Raw genomic sequence first — 24,030 nt, forward strand, 5'->3', positions numbered from 1 at the left:
ACAGGGATACAGGACTCTAGGGCAGAACTGCACCCCTGCAACTTTGCTTTGTTCAGTTATTGTTGTTTCTGAAATTAATGGAGAAAATCTTTACACTCCTGACCATAAAAAAGAATAAATTCAACACTGGTAACAATTGCAACCTGTATATAGCATGTTGCTGTCTAAAGTGCTTTTATAATCATCACCTTGTCTTGCTCTCATGATAGAGTTTATAAGTAAAAAGCAACTGCCTTCCATGGGGTGCTCACGGCACATTCCTATAATCCTAGCTACTCTCAAGACTAAGATCTGAGGATCATAGTTCGAAGCCAGCCCAGACAGGAAAGTCTGGGGAGACACATAGAGCAATTAGCTCTATCACTCTCAACAGCTATCAAGTGGAAGAACAAAAAGCTCAGGGAAAACACTCGGGGCCTTAAGTTCAAGCCCCAGGACTGGCACACACAAAGAAAATAATAACACAACAAAAACACTGTGCCTGGGCTAAGATATACAATGTGCCCAATGCCACACATTTTGAAGTAAGATGCAAAGAGGAAAACAACAACAAAAAGGATCTTTCTGGCTAGAAAGCTGGGTTCAGTTCATTCTCTCTCTATTCTCTGAATAGAGGCAGAGCAAGGAGAAGATAACCAGAAATCAGAATGGCCTTGAACTTGGCTGTCCCACCTGGAAGCACTTGGAAAGCCTAGAGAGCAGCGGGGGAAGGGACTTGGGGCTTAGCATCAGCTGAATAATAAGCTTTGGCTGTCCTGCATTTTTGGTGCATTGGTTCTGGGTTATTTCTTAGCATCAGATATTAGCAAGAAGCAGATGTTGATGTTGTGAACAGAACACTGGGTAGAGGGTCTAGAGTTCTGGTTTCTGCTCCAATGGTGGGGTCTTGAGAGCAAAGATTACTCCTCAAGTTCCCTTTTTCTTTTCCTTCTATAAAATGGCAGCCCTGGTGCCCAAGGCAGCAGGATGGAGGAAAGAAGGGTAACGCAGAGAATATTGGCTCCCTCGTGGATGCATTCTCCAACCATTACACTACAACAGTGACAAGACCCAAGCAAATGTTGCTGTGACTTAAGACAAAGACAACGAAGACAAGGATAGAATGCATGTATATGGAGCTCATTCCTCCCGGATCCAGAGCTCAAGATGATGATCTGGAAGTCTAACTCTGGAAACCATGGATGTCCATGAAAACAAACAGGTCATTTCAACAAAAGTTCTGATTAAGCCATTCTGCCCCTGACTGCCAGATCCTCAATTTTATATCTATTAAAAGTCCCCGGGGCGGGGGGGTGGGGTGTTCATCAACATTTGAATAGGTAGTAAATTTCACAAGTATTAGAGCAAACTACATGGAAGTTAGTCTTTTGAGTGATTTGTTACTAGAGTAAGCAACCTTAGATGCCATTGTAAACCTCCTATCACTACTTCCAGCATGGTCTATGAGATTATGGGGTATGGGGAGACAAGGGGCTCCTTCTTTATCTCTCTTTGAATATTTTTATTTAAAAAGCCGGGTACCAGTGGCTCATGCTGCTGCATAATCCTAGCTACTCAGAGGATGAGATCTGAAGATCACGGTTGGAAGCCAGCCCAGGCAGAAAAATCCCCATGAGACTCTTATATCCAATTAACCACTCTAAAACAAGAATTGGTGCTGTGGCTCAAGTGATAGAATGCTACCTTGAGCACAAAGAGTCTCAGGCCCTGCTTCAAGCCCCACAACCAACAAAAAATGATTATATATATATATATATATATACATATATATACACACAATCATTGCTTATATAAACACCAATTTTGGAAGATGTGGATAAAAGGAGTATTTAGAGATGTTTCAATAGTTTGGGAACCCAATTTTCATCAAGAGTTCATTCAAGTAATTTAATTCCTTTTTCTTTTTCCTCTTCCTTCCTTTTTTTTTAACTTTTGGTCCCAAACTGAGATTCAAACTTGGTACATGATGTTTTCACTTATTGTCTAGAACTCTACCAACTGAGCCATGACTCCAACACACTTTTTTCTTTTTTTTTCTTCCCTCCTCCCCCTGCCCCTGCATCCTTCTCTTTTCTTTTCCTTTCCTTCCCTTTCAATGATGCTTGAGGTCAAATCCAGGACTTTGTATGTCCTGCATATTCCTAGCCCTTTAATTGGGTTTAAGGTTCTTCCTTTTTATTTTTATTTGGTGGGTCAGGGATCTCCTTTTCTAGGTTGGTCTCTGGCTCTAGTTCCAATGAATCTGTCACCTTAGCCTCCCAAGAAGCAGCTGGCATTACTGCTGTGCTTGGCTCATTCAAGTTCTGACAGGAGAGAGGAGTGCCATGTTTCATGAAAGTAAGAAGTTAAGTAGGATTCTTTGTGTGTCTTCTACAATTCTCACTTATGGAACCATTACTTGTGTTTCATTGTGTATGTGTGTGTGTGTGTGTGTGTGTGAAAGAGAGAGAGAGAATAAATTCCAAGGTGAGTCACAGTATGTACCCATTTCACAGATGAGAGGAAGTTGCTAGCTGCCACCCAAGCTTCCTCAGCCTGTCTCTGCTCTGGATCAAGCAAGGCCTTTTCTTTTTTTAAGGCTCCTACTTACAGTTCACACCATCATCTCCACTTGGCTAGCTGGACTCAAGAAATTCAGTATGCAAAGGACCTTCCGAAGTCCCTGTCCACTTAAGAGCGAGATCTACTGCAGAACTTTATCTTTTGAACTTCAAAAGATGTCCATAGTTTGTTATATAAACTCATACCTCCCCCAAACCTTCCTGGTCCTGGGGATTGAACTCAGGGTCCTGGGCACTGTCCTTTAGCTTTTTTTGTTCAAGGCTAGTACTCTACCACTTGAACCACAAATCCACTTCCAGCTTTTTTGGTGGTTATCTGGAGATAAGAGTCTTTTGGATTTCCCTTCCCAGGCTGTTTTTGAATTGGAATCCTCAGATCTCAGCCTCTTAAGTTGGTAGGATTATATGCATGAGCTTCATTGGGTTTGTGTGCTTCCTTTGGGGAACTGACTGAAGGGTATATTAGGGTTCTGAGTGAGGCTTTGCTTTCAGTAACCAGAGGTCTTTGCCTTGTCCTGCACAATACTTTCATACACACAGATACCCACAAACTGCAAGTATGTAAAAAACTACTAAAAATTATAAGGCTTAGTGTTATAGAACACACCTCTAATCCTAAGCACATGGGTAAAGGAGGTGGGATGATATTAGACAGAGGGTGGCCTCAAACCAAAGCATGAGTTCCTTTCAGAAAAATAATTAAAGAAAAAAATTGATGGGGTCTATAGCTCAAGTGCTTGTGTGTGGCCCTGAGTTTTAATTCCAGTACCAATTGAAAAAATTTGAACATCTTTATAATATTTCACGTATGAAAATACTATTACAGCAGGGACTATGCACATAGACAAAACTCTAGTATCTTTTCTAGTAGTATCTGAAAAATAGTTTTCCACTGATCAGAGAAGCAGTTGTCTACTGAACATCTGCCTCCAGAAACCAATAAATCAACAATACCAGTTTCCTGATATACTGTGGCTACAGACTTCTGTTTTGAATTGTTGTAGTGATAGTGGATATTTTTATCTCTACCTGACTTGTCTGGGGCAAATCTGAAATGGGTGTGTCTCCAGAAATCTCTCCCAAGTTCTTACACTCTCAACCACAGTTGCCCAAGCGACAAACTGACTGGGAATAGGAAGCCACCAATCGGATCGCAAGTGTGACAAGGCTGCCATCTCTGTGTGTCTCAATCATGACCTCCAGTTTCGCAGTCAGGGTACTCATTCCACTACTAAAAGTTGTAGTTTATCGATGCACATGGCTCCTTCCACTAAATGAAAGAGTCCAGAGTATGAGACTTACAACCAGCTCTTCAACTTCCAAGGAGTTCTGATACCTTGCCTAATCGAAATGAGCGTGTTCTGCTCATCAGAATGGAAAACAAAGCATAGGTAGCTATACTGACTAGGGGTGGAGTGGGGGTGGGGGGATCCTGGAGGTGTGTTTTATGTTCAGCTCTAGTGGCTTGCATTTCCTGTTTAGTGGGGTTAGGTGAAGGGTTTAAACAGGAAGGACTCTCTGCTACACATGGATGGCTTCAGTGATGAGGCTCAGGGAATCTTGGCCCAGGGATAACCAACTTGGTAGTTTGGATATCAGAAAACCTCAGGATTAAACACACACAAAAATTCCAGCTGCATGCTTCAATTGTCCTTTATACCCTTCTCTCAAACTTTCCTTCAAAATGGCATTAAAATTTTTTTCAGTCCCATGTATGGAATCCTTGAACAAGGAAAATTTGAATAATACAATGTTGTTTGCAGAATCATATGAAATGCCAAGAGGACTTAGCATCTAAAGGTTCAAAAGAAGGCTCAGGGGGCTGGGAATATGGCCTAGTGGCAAGAGTGCTTGCCTTGTATACATGAAGCCCTGGGTTCCATTCCTCAACACCATATATATAGAAAAAGCCAGAAGTGGCACTGTGGCTCAAGTGGTAGAGTGTTAGCCTTGAGCAAAAAGAAGCCAGGGACAGTGCTCAGGCCCTGAGTTCAAGCACCAGGACTGGCAAAAAATAAAAAAATAAAAAGAAAGAAAAGAAAAAGAAGAAGAAGGCTCAGGAAGACCTAGGAAGTTCATAGGAGCTTTACAGATTTTTCTCCAAATGTATATGCCTAGTTCATTCAGCTCCTAGGGCCACACTGGGTATCAGTCACCTTGTGTTTGCCTTTTTAGTCCTGAGACCTGACAGCAAGGACAATTGCAACAATTATTTCTCCATCATTATTTCTTACATCAACTACAGTCACCAAGTTCTTCTGAACTAGGGAAGAACACTTTAGCCAAAGGATATCTTAGGGAGTTTATTTCTTTCTTAGATATCATCCAATTTTAGAAATGACAGGTCTGCCTTAAAATAATTCGATGCAAATGAGAGCCACAATTACCTCAAGGTGATTATAGAGAAATTTAAGCACTCAGGGAGGAGAGAGAACTAAACTTTACTTCTAATTCAGCTTGGTTTCTGCTTCTTTCTCTTTTTAATGAATGGGGATGGCACAAGATTCCTTTGCTAGACTTTACCATTATGATAGAAATCCTTGGGAGCAAGTAGAATTGTAAACTATTTCATAGTTTAAGAAAATCTTCATGGAAGGTGTGTGTGTGTGTGTGTGTGTGTGTGTGTGTGTGTGTGTGTGTGTGTGTGTGTGTGTGGTACTGGGACTTGAATTCAGAGCCTAGGTGCTGTCTCTTAGCTGTGTGCCTAAAGGCTAGTGTTCCACCACTTGAGCCACTGCTCCATTTCTAGCTTATTAGTGGTTAATTGGAGATAAGAGTCTCAAGGACTTGATATCCGTCCTTCTTCCTAGAGGTCACGATTTCTCTGATGCTTTCCTAGCCTACAAACATGGGGGTCACACTTCCATTTGTTTTTCTATATCCCTCTGGCTTTTCTTACACCTTTGATCTTGCCCACTTGCATAGATTCTAGGTGGTTTTAAGGCCAGATCTTTATCTGTCAGTTACTTGTCATTTGAGCTTGCAGCAGACTCTTTAGGCATCTAGAGACTTTTGCTGATGGATTGCATGCACTGGACATGAGCCTGCTGGCTTCAACATTTTCAAAGTACACACTTCCTTCAGTGACAGCAGGCCCAAGCAACAGGCCTCACGACCATTTTCTTAAAATCAGGAAGTGAAACTGGCCACCAAGAGCAAGTGACCGCGAGTTAGGGCATTGGTGCAAACCAAGCAAAACACCCTGCTGCAGAGAGCCTGGGTCACAAGGGTGAATGTGTTCAGTCTGCACTTATCTATCTTTGAAGAAATGTAGCAGGCTACTACATCTCAGTCCAAAATCATCCTTCTCTTTGAAACAAGTTAAATTGTGTACCTACTGGTATGCAAAATAGCTTTGGCCTGCCTTTCACTATAACCTATAACCTTGTTTCTGCATATGCACAAGTAAGTACCGAAACCTCTAAATGCTTTTGTCCGAGTCATCTTAGGAAGAGAAAACAGGGGTTCTTAATGTGCTGGGAAACACATTTCCTTCCTTCACTCTGCCTTGCTCTCTCTCACCCCTCCCTGCCTCTCCATGTCTGTGTATGAACCAAGTCCAACCTCTGGCAATGGTTTATAATAATTTTTGATTTTTTTCTGGCATGTGATTGCACAAGCATTTTCTGGGTGCTGTCAGGAGGGATTTGGAGCTCTGTGGAGGCTTTACAGGTAGTACTATCTGAACCTCAATATCTCAGCAGCAAACCCCAGTCATGATCATGTGCTCTGTCATTCTTACTTTGCTGATTGCCAGCCAGATAGGAAAATCATGTGGGAGTTAACTCCTCTCTGAAAAGAGGCAGTTTCTGGAGTCTTTTTTTTTTTTTCATTCTGATAGGTTATCTCACAGAGAGAAAGAGAGATGGAGGGATGGAGAAAGGGAGACAGGCATCAACATATGTCTTTCTGGGTACCTTTGTTCAATTTGAAAGAGAAGGAGGAGGCCAAAGAGACCTGGTAACTTAGACAAAGACAGAAGGGCAAAGCAGAGAGAAGTCTACTGGATCCTGTGCTTGTACCGCTTCAGGAATTTTCAGGGCACACCACACCACCCATGATGTTTTTTGCCAACTGGAGTCCTCCAAATGTAGTCTTTCTAGTTTGATGTGTGATACACAACAGATTCCAGCCCATGGCTGGATTTGCTAACTCTGACTCACTTTGCATATTATTGTTATTTTCATCTCTTTGCTCTTCGAGACCAATAACATTGGCTGTATTTACTCAGCATAAAATAACTTTAAAGTAATAAGGAAAGAGGAAAGCTTGAATGCTAGAAGTGGGTAGAGCTTCTGAGATTCTGTTTGGTTCAACATCTATAATCATGTCCCAGGGCTTGTTGCATCAAAGCCACTGGAGTGGATTAGTAGGGGCTCAGGGAAATAAACTGTCACAATCAAGTTGGTTTGGAATATGCTGCAGGTGGCATGCCTCCTTCCCCTTCCTTGGAGCTACTATACATTATTGAATTCAAGGCTCTGGTAATTCTGTTTTTGTTTTCAGTGATGGTGCTGTGTTATGTCTTGAACATAGCACCTGGGTGCTGCCCCTTAGGTGTTTTTTGCTCAAGGCTGGCACTGTACCACTTGAGACATACCCCTACTTCCAGTTTTTAAAAGTCTCAAGGACTTCCTTGCCCCAGGTGGTTTTGAACAATGATCCTCAGATCTCAATCTCTTAAGTACCTAGGACGATAGGTGAGAACTACCAGTGCTCAGTAAGGCTCTGATAATCCTTGAGGCAAAGAGATCTCTTTATGTCTATTTAAATTCTTCATGTTCATTTGGACACAAAGTCTTGTTTTCCTAATATCTCTCAGACAAACTTTGGAAAGCTATTACAAGACTGATTTTTCTTCTCTTTTCCTACCATAAACTGCTCAAACTATTAGGAGAAGAAGGAAGCATGGCTTCTGAGGATAAATGAGTATCACTGAATTCTCTTTGGTCTTTTTTTTTGGGGGGGGTGGCGTGGAGTGTCAGGGCAGCTAGCTGATTCTTAGACTCATAACTTGCTCTGGTTCTATATAAAGCAATAAAGCATATTACTTCCTCCATCTGAATAATTTCTGTGTAAGGGTCCTATCTTTCAAGGGTTTTCCTGAATCCTCCAACTTAAATTATATCCAGCTTGCACTTCTTTCTCACAGCATTCTGTCTTTTCTTCATTATGCATGTCACAGTATAATTATATATAATATATATATATATTCACTTGTGCCAAAATGTACTCAACGACTCTTCCATTAGACTTAAGTGTATATGGGATAGAATCTTAATCTTTTTGTTCTCTCTGGGTTCTCTGAGCCCTAACACCATGTCTGGCCAATGGTAAGTATCCCATAACTATTTCTATGAATGAAGGACAGAGTTCAGTCTAGCAATTCACATCAAACATGGAAGCTGAAATGATTTAGGCTCACAGTGGTTCTCTTTACACATCAATGTTTTCTGACAAGCTTTTCAAAAGTGTAGAGTTCTACCTCAAAGCAGGATTGCAGGAGGAAGTGGAAATTAGGTGCTTGAGTGGACTGAGAAAAGCAGGTGCTTATAAATTGTATTCTAGTCCCTTCTGAGGTCTTTGAGCAGACTTTTGCACTGTATTGGTGACTTAATTTCACTATTCAGTACAGTAGGTGTCACATTATCACATTGGCCACCTAGCTCTTTCCCTCCCCCAAGCCCCGTGAGATGTTTACTGAAGCATTTTGAAATCCTAAAATGAGAGGCTATGCTGAACTTCAAATCACGGTTACTTTTTCCTAGCATGACAAGTTTCGAATACAAGCCTTGTGAACCTCAGGTTTTGCTAAATGATATTTTTCACATAACTTCACTTGAGAAGTTTTCTTTTTTCTTTTCTTGAGAATGCCCTTTTATCTCAATTTGATAACCACACTTTCCTACTTGACCTCTTGTTTTGTGGTACATGCTGTTCAGACTGTTGGACGCACAAGCTGACCTGCTTCTGTTTTCTGCACCCACACTCTACAAGCAAGTGCCTTGTGCCCATGGAAGATGGCAGCATGGGTGCTGATCCCCACATTTAGGCTGTGAACCACCCCCCTCCCTTGGGCAGCACCAGCCTCTGTCCAGCTGGGTTATAAGCAACACAGGAAACAGAGGGTTCGAGTGAATGTACATGTCACCTTGTGGCTTCTGGTCACAGCCTCACCCTACCTTCAAGCCTGCACAAGCTGCAAGAGCAACAGGAAACGGCCAACAGAATAGAGAGCGAGCCACACTGTGTTTATCCAAAGGTGCTGGTGTTTGCAGATTAGGCTGAACTTCTTGCATTAGGAGGGGCCATGCATACACCTTTTCCTGGGACCTCAGAAGTCCCCTGGGAAAAATGGATCCCTGCTTCTTGAGAAGGAATAGGGACTCTGCACCTTTTTGCTTTTTTTCAGTTTCAAGTAAACTGGCTGGTGCATTTTCTTTTCCAGAGGATTTCCGGCTACATTCAGCAGAGGCTTCGCAAGCATGGGGAATAATGGTGGGAAAACACAGGATTTCCGCACGCCTCTCAATGGCCCATCTGGGCAAATCATTCATTTCTACTAATGGAGATTCCCCACCCCACCCCCCGCAAAAAAAAAAACCCCTCATTAATTAGTCTTTGCTTCCTCCTGTTACATTCCCCCAGTAAACAAAATACATCCCTTCCTGGGATGTCAGTCAGCTGGCACTTGATCTTGCTCCCTAAAGATCCATCCAGAGGCAGAGATCAGAGGAAAGTTGTAGCTGTCAGAATCTGAGGGCCCAGCACCCTAGATGCTCTTTATTCCCCAATGAGTCATCAAAAGGAAAGGAGACCCTATTTCCTCCCATTGAGGTACGTCCTGCATGCAGAGCCTTCTTCTGTTCTTTGGAAAAGACTTTTCTAGGCATGGAAATGAATCTATCAGCTTTCTAGAATTCGGCTCAGGCTTTTTTTTTTTTTTTTTTTTTTTTTTTTTACTGTGTGTTATTTATGTATTGCAATACTAAGGATTGAACTCAGAGCTTGACATGTGCTAAGTAAATACTCTACCACTTATGCCAAGCAGTGCTTTTTGCTTTTACTTCAGTTTAGTTAGTTGGTTAGTTTGTTTTTCAGGTAGGATCTTGCACTTTTACCTAGGGAAATGACTTCTTCGCCAAAAACTATGGGATTAGAGGTGTAAACTACCATGCCTGGATGCCTAGATGCAAATTGATCTAAGGCTTCAGTAGTGCTGGTTTGCTCTTTACCCAGCCCATATTCTTATTGACTAAGCATAGAAATGACTCTTATGAACAATGAAGCTGTGGAAATACTGGCCCTTACAGGCAGGCATACTTGCTTTGGTCTACACATATATGCTGGGTAACCTGGGCAAGTTAGGAACCTTCCCTGAGATTTGAGTTTTTCCTCTGTAAAACTGGTAGCACAAGATTGCGAGGATTAAATAAGAGACTAGAAGTAGAGTTGACAAGACAGTACCCATGTCACAAATGCCTGACAGTCATAGCAAAGGTAGTAATGATGAGAGAATGAGACACAGGAAAACTGGCGTGAAAGGACGAAAGCATAAAGAATCCTATGGGGGTATAGATCCCCATTTTAACATTTTCAACTTTTTTTATGTTCTAAACCTAGGCAGGCAAACTTGGTTAGCTGGTTCAATTAAACACAAATAGGCCATGTTCTGATACTGAGAATGCTTTGAGGTTGGGTGTTGGGTCAACAGACCTTTCAACAGTGCCACATAATATATGGGGTGCCTAAACTACTGGGTTCTTCCTATTCTGAAAAGATGGAGGATGTCTTTTGAAAAACACATTAAGCCTTTAACTAAAACTTTCTTGGGAACAAGTTTAAATGTTTGCCCACCTTCTCAATCCCACTAGCCAATGCCCAGGATATGGTTTTCTAGCCTGCTTCCCAAGAACCATTTTGGAAAAACAGAGATGAATGAATGCTTCTGGTTTCCATCCTTTAAAGGAAAGGTAGTAAGTGAGGTTCTGTATGAAGTATACTTTCTAATTACCATAAGGTGGCCAACAGGTATATAAGGGGACTCAGTTTGTCCTGATCCCTTTCCATAGGCCTGCAAGGCCCAAATTTGTCAGACTTCCACTCTATGCTCTCTCTTTTCTCTCAGCACTTGTACCAAGTCCTAAGCCATTGTTCAGTTTGGTCTCTGAAAACTGAGCACACAGAAGTATGGCCCAAAGCCTGGGGCCGTGTGTGTGTGTGTGTGTGTGTGTGTGTGTGTGTGTGTGTGTGTGTGTGCCTGAGAATGAGATTTTATCTGATCTCTGACAACTTGCAGAGGAAATCCTGCTCCCAAACTTTGAGCCCTGAGAGAGGACAGTGGCCAGCCATTCTTTCTTCCACCTGTGAGATAAATCAGGACACCTGAACCGGAGAACATGGGCTCATTGTTTATAAAAATAGTAAGCTCACTTCCTGTCCCTGTGTTAAGCCTGCCTCTATTTTTTTTTCCTTTGAGCAGCAGAGCATAAGAACTGGCTCTTGGAAGAGCTGGGCTGATAGCCTAGCATCCTAGCAGCAAATGCTCTCTTTAGAGACTTATACCATTGTTCAGTGTCATCCACAAGGAAGCATGGAGGCCTCTCTACAAACTAGGACAGGTCTAGCCAGTGGTTCTCAACCCACTGGATGAAAGAACATGAGGCCAAGGATGTGTTCTCTGGTAATTGGAGCAGAGGTTGTGAAAAATAATAGGGTCCTTCCATTTCTTTCACTCACCTCCAAGCTACAGCACTACTAGCATGCCATTAGCTTAGACAGCTCCTCACATTATGCCACTACATAGGAAAGGCAGATCACTTGTATCCCAGCAAAGTCAGGGGTGCCTGCTGGGGTAAATGGGGAATATGAACAAGCTAACTGCAGTACTTGGAGGAAGAAAACCCAACACGGATTTATCCCAACTCTGCTTTTTCCCATCACTTCCTACATGGCTGAATTGGAGCAGATCGGGCTTATCAGCTAGTTTACAGTATGCCCAGGATTTTTTAGGTGCCCACAGACAATGTATAGGAAAGAGAAGGCCTTGGCCTTGCTGGAAGGAGCTTATTATCACAAAGGTCACAGCAATTACAGAAGAAATAATGTGAGAGAAAAAACAACACACTTGTCCATGCATAGAAACACCACCTAAGAGCAGGAGAGAGACACAGAGACAGAGAGAGATCTGAGTCTCAGCAAGTGACACAACATGAAGATATGTCTTTACCTATACAACAACGGACAGGTGGATGAATGAAAAGGTCTTTTATTTCTAGCACTTCTTGGTTCTACCATTCTCACTTTTTCTTTTTTTCTTTTCAATTGGCCATGGAGCTTGAACTATGAGCTTGGGCCCTGTCCCTGAGCTATTTTGCTTAAGGCTAGAGCTCTATTACTTTGAGCCACACCTCCACTTCCAGTTTCCTGGTGATTAATTGGAGATAAGAATCTCAGAAACTTTCCTGCCTAGGCTGGCTTTGAACCACAATTCTCAGATTTCAGCCTCTTGAGTAGCTAAGATTATTATGGACCTGAGCCAACAGTGCCCAGCTGGTTCTACAAGTCTTCAATCCTCCCTGCTGCTAACCTAAAAATACATCAAGAGATTCTGAAGTGCATGGTCTGGTCATCTCACCTCTGCCCAGGTGTGCCCCACTCACCTATGTCCAGGTGAGTAAGATAGAGCAACATTAGCTTCCTGAACCCAACATGCCCATGTACCATGAGATTCCAGTACTTTAGAGCTGCTCCTTCAGATTCCCCTTAAGGCAGAGCTTCTCTGCATGGGGCCCACTGCACAAGACCACTTCTTTTGTTTTGGTTTATGAAGAAAATGAACTTGCTATTCTGGCCTGAGGGGGTGTAGGTCCAGGGAGGGAAGCTTAATTTCTGCCCAGTTTTACAGAGAACAGAGCAGGAATGGACAATCTACCCTCTTTCAACTCCTTGCCTCTCCATTGAAACAAACAAGAAGCAAAGCTAGGAGGGCAGAGACCCATTCTGCTTTGTGATAAACCACAGCCAACTCCTGGGATGGGGTCACTGGATGCAGAGATTGGCACGAATTGGCTCATGTAGTTTTCTGACAGCTCATGGCATACTTCTCTTCCCAACACTGCATCTAAGGACATCACATTAGTGGCCTGAAATCAGCTGTGGAAATCTGTGAACAGCACCTAATGAGCAGGTTGGTAAACATTTCTTAGTATACATGGCTGGGAGAATCAAATTCTGGTACCCTGGGCTTAGGCTACAGTAAGTCTGCATCTGCAACTGATATGCCAGCTCTATTAATAGACAACCATGAGACAGGCCCAATGCTTGAGTTCTATTCAGATTTTGGTTGACTTCGTTACATGCGAGACTGAGACTGGGCCAGATCTGTTGGGTTCAACATCCAGGCATCCTAGAGCCTTGTGTTCTACCTCTTGAGGACATGAAGCACTTGCCCTGGCTGTGTTTCCAATTTATGAGCTACAAAATAAATAATACTAGCCACCACGGATTTAAGAGCTGCTCTTTGCCAGGAACAGAAGTAAGTACTTGGGGTGAATTATCTAATTTCTTCCTCACTGTGGCCTTAAGAAATAATTTCCTCATTTTATAGTTCACAAAGGTGAAATCTGGGAGGTTATCTAGCTCCTTTAAAGGAATATCTCACAGCTAAACTCAGATCTGTTTACTCAAAGTAGGCTATTTCCAAAAATCTGTGATCTTTCTACTTCACGGCATGCCTGCTGGTAATATTGAACATGCTTCTTCTCCTTTGAAAATAGATTGCATTCTATTGTTCTTCCTGAAAAATACATCCCTTCCTTAATAACGCTGGGCAGTTCCTTCAAGGTTGACCCAGCTCCCAGGACCACCACACAGCTAAGCATCCCCCTTCCCAAAGATAGTCTTGCTGCCCCCCAGTACATACTTCCTCTTCCCTCTCCTCTGCCCCAGCCATAGTTCCGCCCCTTCCTTTAGCCTCTACTCAGAACTTACTTCCTCCAGAAGCCTTCTCTCATTAACCCCACCCAGTGTTAATCACTTCACCTACTTTGCTTCTCTTCAGACACACACACCCTCAAATGCACTTTAGATAACTTTTGTTTTATGACCAGTGTCCATCTGGATCTTCTTTATGAAGGAGAGAAAAGCCAAAGTACACATGGTCTACAGTGGTCTCTGGAGGTTGGCCTCTTTTGTCTGTCTGTGGGCCTGTGTGTGACCTGCTCTTGCTCAGAAGACAAGAGGCAAATGGCCTCAGTGTCCACTTTGACCTGACTAGAGATAGAATTTGTGTGATGTTTGGACAGGACAGGACAAATACCCCAGGCCAATGACTGCCCTTCAAAGCAAGTTTCCTTTCCAGCCTTCACATTTGATGAAACCTGTGAGGATTTCCTTGGAATCTTCCTCCCCTTACCCTCTTGGATGGATTTGTAGGTTGAGATAAGAATTTCAGTGGGAGTTTGGGGCAGGACTTAGGGTGACATTGGTGGAGAGAGAGAATATGATCTGACTCAGAAGTGGGGTGGCAGTTATGTGTGTCAGCATGCTTCAAAAGTTCTCGGTGGGTTTAAAGGAGAGGCCAGACCTCAAGTCTTCTGGAAGATCGCAGTGTCATGACAGTCACAGCTGGTCTGGTTTGAATTTGGGAAGATGGCTGTCTCAGTAAGCTCAGCCCATGCCAGAGCCATTCCAGAGAGCCTCTCCTGAGATCATCAGCTCCTCCTCTCCTCCCATCCCTTTTTCCTCCCCCACTTCCTCCTCCTCCTCCTCCTCCTCTTCTTTCTCCTTCTCCCCTCCCCCTCCTTTGCCTCCCCTCCTCCCTCTCCTCCTCTTCCTCCTCCTCTTCCACCACTACCACCTGGGTGTCCCTTCCACCTTTTCCCCTGAAACCCCAAGCCCCAATTAACAGGCAAATTCCTCTCTACCACAAAGACCCAGCTACTACTGTCTCATAGTGCCTGTTTCTGTCTCCTGAACGTTAACAGGCACAGCTCCCCCCACCCCATGGACTACCACTTTTAGACTGGCACATACGTTTCACAAGACAGCTTTTGTGGTTTCAATTTTTTTCCTTCATAAGTTTGCAGCTGCTAGTTTTGAAACCACTAGCCCTGAAGCAAGTGAGTGAGCAAGAGAGAAGAGAGAGAGAGAGAGAGAAAAAGAGAGAGAGAGAAGATATAAAGGGGATCTAATAAGATGACTTTTCGTGAATCACTTATTACCTCCCAGCAGTCTCTGTGGAAGCCTCATTCTTGCTTGGCCTCCCCTGCAGACTTCAAGACTACTGGACACACTTAGGGGTTTGTGAATAAGAGTGCTTTTGATGAAGTGAGCTTCATTTGCCTATGTAGTGGCTGCCTGAGGGTGACAGGTGAATTGAGAATGGCCAAAATTTTTCAGTTGTGATTTGAAGTGGCCTCCATGTCCTGCTTGAATGTGTGCACCAGAAGGTACAACCCATGTGTTCAGGCTGGGGAGGGGAAAGGTAGAAAGAACAGGAATATACTGATGGGGTTTGTGCATGACGGAGTGCTGGTGTTCAGATACCCTAAGTATCCAAACACGGATGCTATTGAGGCAAGAAGAAAAGCCAGCAATAGCTGAATCCAGAGAAAACCATTCACCTTCAGGTCTTCCCTTGCCCTTGCTACATCACCTGGCATTTGTGGGAGTTAATTATAGCTTTTATCAGGACCCAATGAACAGCTCAGTTTGTAGCCTGGAATCAAACCTTGGGCAGAGTGTGGAGGGTGTTCAGGAGACTGAGCTGGAAAACCTATTGGGGGTGGCACCTGTGTACCACCTATTCAGGGCACTCCAACCTGAACCTCAGAGTTCTCTGAACCTAATTAAAGCTCTTTTGCTGATGCTTTGACCGGAGAAGGCAGGGAAAAAATGTGGGCTATTGGAGATCTCCATTCCCACTCATCTTGTTTCCGCCTCTCCCAGAGCAACAAACCTCTTCCAATCTTATATCTAAGTCACTTATGTTCACCCTTTTCCTCATACACTTTCTCAAGTTTCTAGGATATCCCCTAATGGCTTGCACTAGATTGTTTTTCTTTGTATGAACCCTGAAATATCTAACACAATCACTCCTTTTCATGTACTAGGCACCTTATACATGGTTATTTAACTGAATGGGATGCAATGGTGGCTGTCTTATCCTCTTACAAAAACATACACATAATTTCCTTTCATAGATAAAAGAAAATCTTACTCCCTATGGCCCCACCCATAAAGGTGAAGGCTAAAGTCTTACTCCTTTTTCTCAATTTCCATCTCATGCAGGTGGGAGATGTCTCATACTGTGTCACTACTACAGACCTTGCACACTCTTCCCATGGCCATGCTAATGCCTTTGTCAGTCCATCTAGTAAAGAGCAGGTCCTTTAGTAAGTCAGCCCCAGGGGTACCTCTTCTGGGAAGCCATCCTGACTCCTGAGGTCTTCCTAGAACATTCTTCAGTTGGCCTCTTGTCATATTTAACAGCTATTATTGTGTAAGTGCTTGCTTTGTTTTGTAACTTGAGTGCTCATCTGTGCTTGTTTTCTTCAAGAGACCTTGAATTCATCAAAGGCAGGGACTAAATCTCATACACAACTGGCATTCACAATCCCGCCCAGAAATCACTGGCACTCAGTAAATGTCTGATAATAAGAATTAATAAAAGAATGAATGAGTGGCACTGGCCTATTCCTGGAATTCAAGCAGGGAATTCCTGTTCTCCTTCTTTCCTTTTCTTTCCCACACATGGCCACCTCCTGGAGCTCAGCACACACATATGGCATGAGGAATGTATTTTTCTTTTATTTCCAGTTCTGAAATGTTTCTATCCTTGTTCTGTCAGATCACACACAGCCATTCCTACTCAATACATTCCTAATGTTCACAAGAACATTGATTCATCACCTGTGATACGGACACCTGTGTGGATGAGCCTTTGCTAGATCACAGCGTACCTCCCCCATAAAACCCCCTAACCCGAGCTCATGGGAATTTCCCTTTTATTCTGAATCAACTAACCCTATTAATACTGCCTGACCCCAATTTATCTTCTCTTCTATTTTTTATTGTTACACTATCATTTTATACACAACTGCACACAACGGTTATGGTGGAATGAACTACATATTTTGTTTCCTTTTAAAATCCGTGTCAAATCCTAGCCCCTAATGCCAGAAGATGACATCTTCGGGTATTGAGTTAGTTATAGGGATGGAAGTACATTAGATTGGAAGTAAATACATCAAAATATTATTGAATAGATTACATATAGGGCAACAGATTGTTTTCTGGTTGCAAAATCATGAGCATGTTTGCATTTTCCTTTGGTGGTTATGTTTTTTATAAGCGACTCAGTCTAGAGCACTTTGTTATAGCAACCTGAACTGATGAAGAAATTAGGTACTTTTTTTCCTCCTGATTCTTGAAGATTCCCCTCTTTTTGTCTTTCTCAATGCTTGAAATGGAGGGTCACAACACAAAATCAACAACTGCATTTGACATTCTTACAGTGCCTTTTCTGCACGCTGCCATCCATCATTCAATCCCTACCTATGATTTTCCCAAGGAACCTGGACTTTAACTGACTAGTTCCTGTCTGGCTATATGAATTGACAGCCCCTCAATGATGATAACTTGTTAGGAAATAATTATCTGATAAATTGCACATTTTTTTTTCACCATAGAGCTGCATTTTCTTGTGGAAGTCATACAAAATTCTTTGGCTCAAGTATTACTAAACATGGTTAAAAAAAAATTCTTTCTGGAAGATAGATTAGCTTTCTGAGGACCTAAGCAGGCACATCCTCTCAGAGTTTTCTGGCATCTGGGTGACACACAAAGCGAATGGCAATGTGAGGACCAACACTAAGTAAGTCAGTTGGATTTTCGTTGTCCACAGTCACCAAGCTGCTCTTCTTTCCATCTGCTCACCTTCCTCCCTTCTCTGGGTCAGTAGTCCTTGGCCCTAGCCAGCTTCTCCTCTGACTTCTCTCTTTCCTTCCCTACCCATGCCAAAATTGTTTAGCTTTCTCATATTCCAGGACCTTGCTAGCTAGGCTAAGATCATAGAGTAAAGCCCTAGTATCATATGTCAAATATGATACAGTTATGTCATGGGTAATTGTTGCATTTATTTGATACAAGCCTCTTGGATGCTCAAAGGAATGAGCATATCATGAGATTTTCAGGCAGATAAGAATTAGTGACAGAGGGGCTGGGGATATGGCCTAGTGGCAAGAGAGCCTGCCTCGTATACATGAGGCCCTGGGTTCAATTCCCCAGCACCACATATACAGAAAACGGCCAGAAGTGGCGCTGTGGCTCAAGTGGCAGAGTGCTAGCCTTGAGCAAAAGGAAGCCAGGGACAGTGCTCAGGCCCTGAGTCCAAGGCCCAGGACTGGCCAAAAAAAAAAAAGAATTAGTGACAGAGACTCAGAGGGGAGAGGCAGACCTTTTGGACCATCTTGTCATACCTTCATCTGTTACCTGGCCAGCTGTGGACCATAGAGAGATTCCTTCCCTAATCCCTTCTCCTGTAGGATGATGAGGAAAGATGAGTTCAAAGCCCTTTAATGGACTTTAGAAACCTCCTTTGTAGACAGGACTTCTCCTTAAGCAGGATGGAGAATCTCCAGTTAATACCTGGCCTGACTCATCTATCTCAGAAATCAGAATATGAAAGTCACCCAATGCTTTAATTCCTAAACCCGGCCTTCCAGAAAGCCAGGAGCTGCCAAGGTTTGGATTCATTTGCGTCAACATGTTGTTTGGTTAATACAGCTGAGCATCTAAGCCCATTTTCTTAGAAACAGGAAATCCCAGTGTGCCAAGAGTAAACAGATCCCAGTCCCCATAAGTTTGAGGCCATTTCGGAACTCCCTGACCACAGGGGTCTGCTAGACCCTGTGCTTGAGCCAGGCATGCTCTGTTACCTATAAATGATCTTGATATAAAGAGATGGTCTCTCTGCAGATCAGTGACTGAGAACTGTGAGCCTGAACCATGCCAAAAGCTAGTCACAATTTCTAACACAAAGCAAAAGGTGGGTGATATCAAGGGTCTTTTATAAATTGGCAGTTATTCCCCCTCTGTGATTTCCACCATAGACTCTCATTCTAGCTGCTTTTCTTTTGACTCTTTCTCATCTTCCAGGAGAGCACCAAACTTGTCTGTCTCATCCTTCATGCCATCCCCATGTTCTAGCATGGGACATGGAATGGGAGGTGCTAACTATAAATTAGTGAAACTAGTGCATGATTGCATGGATGATGCCATGAGCATCAAGGCAAAAGACTTGGAAGGCATGAATGAAAGTGTGACTATTCCAGCTCTTTTGAAGACCATCTCTCAGACTAAGCTAAGCTTGACAGGTAGCTCCCAGTGAACTCTCCATCACAATCCCAGTGACACTGATTCTGTAGTAGTAGCCAGGAGCTTCCAGCCTCTCTGGGTGAGTTAAACAAGCACAGGTTAGATGGGGTCTGGAGAAATGAACATTGCTGGTGCAGAACTTGACTGTTTGGAGTGGGGGCAGGGAAGGGCACAGGGAGCCCAGAGAGTTTCTGCTGCACAGAGGTCCTGCTACCCTCTTGCCAAACAAAGAGCTTTCATAAAGTTACCTTCCAACCTCTGCCACACACAGAGAAGACAAAGAGGGACTGGCCTCTCTGACAAGGAGCCCTCCCGGCTGACCCTGTGGCTGGGAGGGGCAAGAGAGTGGCCGACAGCTGCCCTAAGATGCAGAGGTCACTGAGGAGGGACTGTAGATTGACAAGAAGAGAGACCACTCTGCTCTTATTAGGAGCTGTTTTCCATGTGCAAAAGACACGTCCTAGTAGTGGGGAATTTGGAGCTGTGGTGTCTTTGTGCCATCAGACCAGGCCCTGGGCTGGCCTCAATCTGCTCTCAGATGCTGCTTCCATCTGGGCTGCATTAAGAGGCACAAGGAGGTGAGCAAAAGCCCAGCCCTGCCTCCCCCAGGGTTTCTGGTTTTATGACTCAAGGGGGTCTTTGTGACTTGTATAACATCACTTGTTCAGCATGTCATGCGGGTTCATTTTTAAACCGTATACTGAAATTTTTGTTAAAATGAAAAGGAAAGAAATGTATTTCTGTTCTAAAATGCCATCCCAGAGCCAGAAGTTGGGAGGAAGCCAAGACGGCGTGCACTATTCAAGCGTCCATATAGGCGTGGGGTGGACCTCAATGGTGGAGTATTTGCCTTGCAGGTAAAAGGTCCCGAGTCTGATCTATAGCACCAGAAGATAAAGCAAGCAAGCAAACAAACAAACAGTATTTTGCTTATTGTTTAGTGATTTATTACATTATCTGTTAGATAGAATATTTAGTGATATGGGAAAAATAATATTTAGTTAACCCTTTGGGTTCGAAATTGTGACCAGCTGTTGGCATGGTTCAAGCCCACAGTTCTCAGCCACTGACATGCAGAGACACCATCTCTTATACTGAGATCAATTGTGAACAGCTGAGTATACCTGGTTCAACATCCACAATTTGGTACAAAGAAACCTCAAGGAGATTACTTATACAACAACATGAATGCGATAATAGTTTAAAAATTAAGGCATGAAAATTGATACACACTTATAATTTTTTAAAAAGAATGACAGGGAAGGTTAAACAAGTGCAAGGTACTTCACATGCATGTATGAAAATAGAATGATGAAGTTGTTTAAGAAATGGAGTAAGAGGATAAGAGAATATGCTCGAAGGGGGTGAATTTGATCAGACATGTACAGCAATGTCACAATGAAACACCCTTGCACAGCTAACATATATACCAATAAAAAATTTTTTTTTAAATAAAGACGGGATGGTAGTACGCTAGATTGGAAGTAAATCATCAAAATATCATTGCATAGATTACATATAGGGTAACAGATTGTTTTCTGGTTGCAAAATCATGGGTATATTTGCATTTTCCTTTTGTGCTTTTCTTCATGTTTTGCAAGTAGTATACAAAATTAAATATCAGCAGATGTCAGTGCTTTAGAAGTTGTCCGTGGGGGCTGAGAATATGGCCTAGTGGTAGAGTGCTTGCCTCCCATTCATGAAGCCCTGGGTTCGAATCCCCAGCACCACATATATAGAAAAAGCCAGAAGTGGCGCTGTGGCTCAAGGGGTATAGTGCTAGCCTTGAGCAAAAAAGAAGCCAGGGACAGTGCTCAGGCCCTGAGTCCAAGCCCCAGGACTGGCAAAAAAACAAACAAACAAACAAACAAACAAGAAGTTGTTCTTTTTTTTTTTTTTTTTGTAAACTGGGTACTGGTGGCTTAAGCCTATAATCCTGGCCCCTCAGGAGGCTGAGATCGGAGGATCTCTGTTTCAAGCCAGCCAGTACAAGAAAGACTCTAACAGTTTTCTCTCCAGTTTACTGCCAAAAAGACAGAAGGAAAGCTGTGGCTCAAATGATAGAGTCCAGCCTAGAGCCAACCCCACCCCCTCAAAAAAAAAAAAAAACAACAACAACAAACAACTCAGGGCCAGTACCCAGGTCTTGTGTTGAGGCCCAGTACCACTACCAAAATCCAAACATATAAAGTCAGCCAAACACGGCAACGAGGTGGCAGCACTCACAGCGTTAGTCAGCTTAGGAAGGGAGCCAGGTGGACATCTCTGGGAGGGATTTCCAGGAACCTCATATAGACCATCCCTGACCCTGGCTTCCCTCCTTTCTCTCTCTGCACAGCTCTAGTTCATTTCAATTGCTGAGGGTATGGAGCTTCTGGCTCTCCACTGCACCTGCCTGCTCAGCTCTTCTCCCTAGGATCAATACCAAATGATGTGATGAATGCAACTCAGCTCCCAACATTTCCTTGGAGTCTCACTGGTGCCTTTCTTCTCTCCCATCACACAGTTCTTCCTTCCTGAAAAACCAGGCCCTACTATCCTTGTATGGGACAACATTTTGACAGTTAATTAGGTCCATCTCAACAACTTCAAATGCCCCAGCTATCAGAAATCAGCTGCCTAAGATTCCAGCAGGACTCCTTCTAAGCTATAGATAAACTGTGTTTATGTATACATATATATGTAATCATATCATACATAAGCATGAGAAGAAAGAAATACACACACAAACATACGTATACACATACATGCACACACACACAGGTCACTTGAGCCTCAAGATATCATGAACAATCATGTTCTCTATATCTAAGTGGTGAAGAGACTAAGACAGAGGCATCAAGTCACGTGCCTGGAAATAACAGGACTAGAGTTTGAAGACAGTCCCAGGCCTGTTTCCAAGGCCCAACCTCTTTACTAAAAACGCCATTCTCCCTCCCCTGCCGCTGCAGTTGTAACGAGTTCCAAAGGTCCACAATTGCTAACTTCAACTTGGCTCCCAGCATAACCATGACAAAAATTTGTGGAAATGTTCACAACAGCTCTCTACTTCCAGCTTCTGAGATCAGAAACGGAAGTTTCAAAATACCGAAAGTTCGTTTATGTTGAATATACAGCTTAGACAAAAAGCAGGAAGTCCAAGAAAGCCTGATCTCATGAGGTTTTTCAGCCCAGTTTGGATCCACATTTGTACTTCTGAATTTTCCACCGAGTTGAACCTCAGCTGTTCTGGTCTTACTGAGTCTCTACCTCTGGAGATAAATCACACACTGAGTTGCTAGTCCTAGGGATTTTATCCAGTAACTGACTAGTTGCCAAATAATTAGCTGGGGGTAAGCAAAAGAGGTGAACAACTGAAATGTGAAAAAAAAAAACAAAAATTTCTTTCTATCAAGTTAAAAAAATATATATTTATATCCAAACCCAAATAAACAATAACTCAAATAATAAGTCATCCCTAGAAAAAGAAATAAAGAAAAATGTTCTCAGTTCTGGCCTCCAGATACAGGAAACAAGTGGAAAGGAATTTTGCCACCAGCTCCTTCCCGTACACATCTGATTTCCCCATTGGTCAGATTTGGGCCAGTGGGGGGGAGGGCAGGGGGAGGAGAGAAGAGAAGAGGACGTGGCGTTCAATGAAGGGTTTATGCTGTCAGCTTTTGTGGGCACCTCAGAGCATTGTGGACAGCCATTTCTGTACCCCCTCCCACAGCTTAGCCATAGATCTCCTGGATGACAGAGGCTGGAATAGAAATACATATCCATCATACCAGGTGGCCTTCTTTTTCCAATTACAATAGTTGCCCCGCCTAGCTAGCTCTTAGCAGTCAAATGAATGAATAACCCTGACAAAGTGTGCAGGAAGAAATATTTCTCTGTCTTTCAGGGTGACTGGGTGCTGTCATTTTTTTGGCCCTTTCTCCATTATAACTGTAGTTTCCTGGCGGTTCTCTCATTGGTGAGGTCTCCCAGATAGGAAGGCATTGAGGATCCCACAAACATGGCCTTCTCTATGTCCAATACACCGTTGTCCCTATGGGAACATAAGGAAGCATTTGGAAAGCAAGAAGGCACAGTTCATCTTATACTGGGCTCTTCTACTCCCACAGCACATCTCATTCTTTTGAAGCACAGTTTCGAATTGGCCACGCCCAACCAAAACCACCCAGGAGAGGTAGCAGACCACATCTTAGGGCCACCCCCTTCTCAGTTTGAGAAGCTGAGGCACACATGGGTGACTTACTACTGTCTCCTTGTGCCAACCTGTACAGAAAAGAAGCAGTACCATGTCCTATTTAGAAGCTATGCAGCCTTGAGCCAATGACTTCACCTCTCTGAGCCTCAATTTCCTCATCAGAAAAGAGAACCCTAAACTAAAAAGTGATATTTATAAACTGCCTAGCAAGTTCATGCTACCTTCTTCTGCCTCTGTACTCCTCCCTATTGGATTAATCCCAAAGGCCCAAATCTTATCATCCTGGAAGCAGCATCTCTGAACTATAGAACTTCTAGACCCAGGAAGAATGAAGTCCCCAAAATTTGCAGTGAGACTAGGTTTCCTGTGTGGGTGTTTGTTTTGTTTTGTTCTGTCTTGAGGAATTTTTTTGCACTTAACAATGACGAAGTAAATGTTACCTTCTAGCACTGCCCTCTCAATCTTTTTGTCTGTGCCAGAATCCTGGGAATCTCTTCCTTCCTTTTGCAGGTCCTAGGATAGCCACATCACAGGCTTGCATTCCATACAGGTACTTTTGGTGCAGGGTGCATTTAGAGCAGAGGTGAAGAGGGTAAGGCTCCCACCCCTACCGCCCCTGGTTGGAAGCAGAAGTCGGAGGAAATGAAGGCTTTAATGTGGAAGATCGGGCATTCTCTGTGGAGCAGTTCGTTTCCTGGAAGCCAAACTCATAGTCTTAGGCAGAAGTTACTACCACTGCTTCCTCCCCACCTTGGAAAATTACACAGAGCACGGCTTGGCTTTGGCCGCTGGCTGCCAGGCATACCCTGCTACTTGCTGGAGTTGGCCTGCCTCCTTAGAATGAAAAACAACAGGGTGCCGGTGCCCACAGAGCGCCCTCACCCTGTCCTCTCT

The 24,030-nt window shown here is 43.3% G+C and overlaps 1 protein-coding gene and 1 long non-coding RNA gene across 2 annotated transcripts in view; one reads left to right on the top strand and one right to left on the bottom strand.

Moving 5' to 3' along the window:
• Positions 1 to 24,030, bottom strand: part of Fli1 (Fli-1 proto-oncogene, ETS transcription factor) — a 119,746-nt gene that overhangs the window by 71,961 nt on the left and 23,755 nt on the right. The gene's annotated exons all lie outside the window — the stretch shown is intronic.
• Positions 14,434 to 20,586, top strand: LOC125349486. Its single transcript, XR_007210522.1, has 3 exons — positions 14,434 to 16,803; positions 17,677 to 17,680; positions 20,419 to 20,586. It is a non-coding gene; the product is annotated as an uncharacterized LOC125349486 (long non-coding RNA).

This window comes from Perognathus longimembris, chromosome 3 (genome assembly GCF_023159225.1).
Source record: "Perognathus longimembris pacificus isolate PPM17 chromosome 3, ASM2315922v1, whole genome shotgun sequence".
In the NCBI taxonomy this organism is placed as follows: Eukaryota; Metazoa; Chordata; class Mammalia; order Rodentia; family Heteromyidae; genus Perognathus; species Perognathus longimembris.